Source organism: Lactuca saligna, chromosome 1 (genome assembly GCF_052625555.1).
Source record: "Lactuca saligna cultivar CGN05327 chromosome 1, ASM5262555v1, whole genome shotgun sequence".
In the NCBI taxonomy this organism is placed as follows: Eukaryota; Viridiplantae; Streptophyta; class Magnoliopsida; order Asterales; family Asteraceae; genus Lactuca; species Lactuca saligna.
Window position 1 is genome coordinate 29,445,672 of NC_136417.1, and position 5,803 is coordinate 29,451,474.

Below are 5,803 nucleotides of genomic sequence, written 5' to 3' on the forward strand. Positions count from 1 at the left end.
AAAGACACAGCCCGACTGCGAACTGTAGTTGTCCCTGTCGGTTTGAAAGTTGGCGTCACTATACCCTCGCACCTTCAAGTCATCACTCCCTCCGAGGACTAAAAACCATTCCTTCGTCCTTCGAAGGTACTTATGGATATTCTTCACCGCAATCCAATGAGCTCTGTCAGGGTTCCCTTGATATCTACTAACCATGCTCAAAGCAAAGGCTACATCAGGTTGAGTACAAGTTATAGCCTACATGATTGAGCCAACTGCGGAAGCGTATGGTACTCGGCTCATTTCTGCTATCTCGGCTTCGGTACTCGGACTTTAAGTCTTACTCAACTTGGCATTATATTGTATCGGTAATTCTCCCTTATTCGAGTTCTCCATACTAAAACGTTTTAGTACCTTATCTAAGTAAGTGTTCTGACTAAGTCCTATTAGTCTCTTACTTCTTTCTCTTACTATAGGAAGCCTCTCCGAGGTCCTTCATAGCGAAGGACTTCCCAATCCAGGACTTAACCTCCTGCAGAGTCGGGACGTCGTTTCCTATGAGTAATATGTCATCGACATATAGAACGAGGAAGCTTACTATACTCCCACTGGCTTTGACATATACACACGATTCATCTTCGCTTCGTACAAATCCAAAATCTTTGACTTTCTCATCGAAGCAAAGATTCCATCTGCGAGACACTTGCTTAAGTCCATAAATGGACTTCTCAAGCTTACACACTCTATTCGGATGCTTCGGATCCACAAACCCCTCCGGCTGAGCCATGTAAACATCCTCAGCCAACTTTCCGTTAAGGAAAGCGGTCTTGACATCCATTTGCCAAATCTCATAATCATGAAATGCAGCAATAGCTAGCATCACTCTAATAGACTTTATCTTCGCAACTGGTGAGAAGGTCTCATCATAGTCAACTCCAGGAGTTTGAGTAAAGCCCTTCGCAACCAATCGCGCCTTATACGTGTGTACTTTTCCATCCACGTCGGTCTTCTTCTTGAAGATCCATTTGCACCCAACGGTCTTACGTCCGAGCACATTATCAACCAAATTCCAAACATGGTTATCTTACATGGATTGGATCTCGCTATCCATTGCCTCTTTCCATTTTGCAGACTTCGGGCTTGCCATGGCTTCCTTATAGCTATTAGGTTCATCAAGGTTTATTAGTGTACTATCACTAATATACGTGTCCCCTTCGGTAGTAATATGAAAACCTTACAACTGGGGTTGAATTCTAACTCTTTCGGAACGTCTAAGAGGTAATGATACGTTAATCGGTTCAACCGGAGTTTCCTCCTCTGGTTGAGTGCCACCGGTAGAGGTTCCTTCATCTATCGGCTCTTGAATCTCTTCACACTCGATTTGCCTCCCACTGTCTCCTTGGCCTATGAGTTCTCGTTCTCGGAAAACTCCTCTCCTCACAACAAAGACAACATTGTCCTTCGGTCTATAGAAGAGATATCCAAAGGATTTCTGCAGGTAGCCGATGAAAATACATCGCTCACTACGAGGTCCGAGCTTTTCGTGAGTATCTCGTCTTACGAAAGCCTCGCAACCCCAAACCTTGATATGTGCTAACGAGGGAGCTTTCCCTGTCCATATCTCATGAGGTGTTTTGGTAACCTTCTTAGTAGAGACTCGGTTAAGGATATGGGCGGCAGTCTCTAAGGCATACCCCCAGAATGAGATAGATAGTGAAGCCTGACTCATCATAGAGCAAACCATGTCCAACAAGGTTCGATTACGCCTTTCTGCCACACCATTCAATTGTGGTGTCCTAGGTGGCGTCAATTGTGAAACTATTCCACACTCCTTGAGGTAATCGTGGAATTCAAGACTTAGGTACTCTCCTCCTCGATCAGATCGAAGCATCTTGATTTTCCTGCCCAATTGATTCTCCACTTCATTCTTGAATTCTTTGAACTTTTCAAAAGTTTCTTACTTTTGCTTGATTAAGTAGATATACCCATATCTACTATAGTCATCGGTAAAAGTCACGTAGAAGCGGTTTCCATCCTTGGTAGTAGATCTAAACGGTCCATACACATCGGTATGTATGAGGTCCAATAGACCCTTACCCCTTTCGCACGTACCAGTGAAGGGTGACTTAGTCATCTTTCCAAGTAAACAAGACTCGCATGTGTCAGCTTCCCTAAGGTCGAATGACTCCAACACTCCATCCTTTTGGAGTTGGGCTATGCGTTTGTTGTTGACATGTCCAAGATGACAATGCCACAAGGATACCTTATCCATACTATTGGAAGAATCTATGCATAAAACTGATGGGTTTTGAGCATTCTAACACTTCCTAAGTGTACATGTAACCCTAATAACATTGGATCTATGTTTGTCTAATTATCATGCAAAGTTGAATTCCAAGGTTATATTCCTATCTAGCATACATGGGGAACAATTTTTAACTTGAATGAAAGATAGAATAACTTACCTTGTTGTTGCTTATGTTCCTTGAAACCTTGTGAGCCTAGCACCCCAAGTGTGATGCCTCAAATGCTTCACACAACACCAAATGCTCTTGGAAAGACTTTTGAGAGAATGCACACTTCTTGAAATCGGCCTAACCCTCTTGTTTCATATGTGTGTAGCCGATTTTGGTGGAGAATGGGATTCTTATATAGTGTTGACACATCTAGGGTTACACCATGTAAACCCTAATGTGTCATGACTCTTCATTTCCATGACCCATTGGTTTGTAACTCCCATGGAGCATCCATGGAGCATCCTATGGGTGGAACCCAACTTGATAATCCATGGAGCCTCTTAGCCCACTATACAAGATATGGATGATTTACACAATCAACCCATATATTTAATTAGTTATCTTTTGATCACTTAATTAATTCTAAATTAATTCTTGATCAAACTAATCAAATAATATTATTAATATATTAGAACTTATAATATATTAATAATCTCCAAATGTTATTTCTCTCATTTAGTCTATCCAATTGGATGGTGCCATGCAACCCAAATGGACCATGCCGGGTCGGGTCAAGTACATACCAGAAATAGTTATGGACTTAGACACCTTATCCAACAAAAACATCATTTCCTAAGTTATCAACAATCATAACAGTTTCATAAATTCCATTACACGGTATTGCTTCAAAATAAAAGACACCATTTAGTTAAGCCAAAATAGAACCATTCTCATTATTAAAAGAAAATCTAAAACCTTGTCTAAACAAACCATGAAATGAAATGATGTTTCTAGCCATTTCTGGCGAATAGCAACAATTTTTCAAATCTAAAGATAAACCATTCCTAAGCACTAAAGAATACACTCCAATCTTGGTCACAGGCGACGATCTTCTGTTCCCCATGATTAGATTTATTCTTCCATGCTCCACATCCCTATTTCTTCTTAGTCCCTGAAATTCAGAACAAATGTGGTAACCACACCCGGTATCGAGGACCCAAGAAATAGCATGAGATGAATCACTAGATTTAATTGTATATATATACCTGCGAAAGACGGCTTGATCTTTCCTTCCTTGATAGCTTGCAGGTACTATGGGTAGCTTCTCTTCCAATGCCCTATTTTATGGCAATGGTGGCACTCTGCCTCCTTTGGGTTAGAAGTAGGCTTAGAGGGATCAACTTTTGTCCCACTAGAAGAGGAACCATCTCAGGACTTTCCCTTGTGGTGGCTCTTAGACGGAGCCTTCCTCTTCTTGCCTCTTCCTTGACCAATGGCCAAAACAGGAGCAGCGGGTGGATTGGGAGTAAGTGCAATGGACTTATCCTTGAGATTGCTCTCAGCAACTCTAATGAGACCTTGGAGCTTACTTAGGGTGACCTCTTCTTTGTTCATGTGGTAGGTCATCCTAAATTGGTTGTAACACGGAGGCAATGAGTGAAGCACCATGTCGATTGCTAAGTCTTCCCCAAAGTCAACATTTAACTTGCGAAGACGATCGACATACCTTTGCATCTTTTGCAAATGCACGATTAGAGATTCACCATGACCCATCTTAGCGGAGATCATGTTAGTGAAGATCTCGTAACGTTCTTGCCTTGCGTTTTGGTGGTATCTCTCCAACAAGTCTTGGTGCATTTCGTACGGATACATGTCCTCGTAGGACTTTTGGAATTTGGAGTTCATAGTGATGGGTTTTGAGCATTCTAACACTTCCTAAGTGTACATGCAACCCTAATAACCTTGGATCTATGTTTGTCTAATTTGTCATGCAAAGTTGAATTCCAAGGTTATATTCCTATCTAGCATACATGGGGAACAATTTTAACATAAAGTATAGATAGAATAACTTACCTTGTTGTTGCTTGTGTTCCTTGAAACCTTGTGAGCCTAGCACCCCAAGTGTGATGCCTCAAATGCTTCACACAACACCAAATGCTCTTGGAAGAACTTATGAGAGAATACTCACTTCTCAAAATCGGCCAAGCCCTCTTGATTCTTAGTGTAGCCGATTTTGGGTGGAGAATATGTTACTTATATAGTGTTGACACATCTAGGGTTAAACCCTAATGTGTCATGACTCTTCATTTCCATGACCCATGGGTTTGTAACTCCCATGGAGCATCCATGGAGCATCCTATGGGTGGAACCCAACTTGATAGTCCATGGAGCCTTTTAGCCCACTATACAAGATATGGATGATTTACATAATCAACCCATATATTTAATTAGTTATCTTTTGATCACTTAATTAATTCTAAATTAATTCTTGATCAAACTAATCAAATAATATTATTAATATATTAGAACTTATAATATATTAATAATCTCCAAGTGTTATTTCTCTCATTTAGTCTATCCAATTGCATGGTGCCATGCAACCCAAATGGACCATGCCGGGTCGGGTCAAGTACATACCAGAAATAGTTATGGACTTAGACACCTTATCCAACAGTCTCCCACTTGGATAAGTCTAGTAACTATTACTGCAAGTATGACTTCAGGAACCGATCGGCAATCGTAGCTCTTTACAAGGTTTCTCGAAACTTGAGAAGATGATGGTACGCCATTTAAGATAAGTGATCATATAATCCTCTGTTCTAGATATCAGTCGGACAAATACATGGAACAATGTCTTACTTATTGTCCAACATTTGTTTCCCGATTTCCGATTTGTTTGACAAAGAACTTCATTGAACACATCAATTTAGTTCTGACCGGGCCCGGTACATAGGTCAAAACAAAATCATCGAGGGGCCCAGATATCAGCTTCTAATCCAAGAAGGAACAGATAAACTTCGACTCATATGTTTGTTCTACTACTCATTGAATCACACACAAGAGCACGATTTTATAACATCGAGTTACCAATGCGTTTTTCGTACAATCAATGCATAATCAACTTGTAAGTAACAAATCATATCTCTAGGTTTAAAGACTTATATGATATTACCGTCTCACGATCACTCGAGATAGAATTCCATGAAGTGATTCCAGTGAGCGTGGGTTGAGTCCAATGCTCAGAACTTATGAGCACTCATGATTGTTGTAGCCTTGTCCCAGACCTCTACAACCAAACATGACAGTCTTGATTCATACCTACTTCCGACATATGACCAACTGTGGAGGTTTGAATAATATGTTATACCAAACAAAATTATTCTGGAAGTCAAAACATGCAAAAGAAATATAGTAAACGATCGACAAGAGATAGTAACACTTTACTCATAAATAAAACACTTTTATTCATCATCAAATGTCAATTACACTTTACAAATTTCGAGGTTATCTAACTACTAAATCTAATATCATCCTTCAGCCCTATGCTCCGAGCATGCTGGAGATGCTTAACCCGAGTCAGTCCCTTC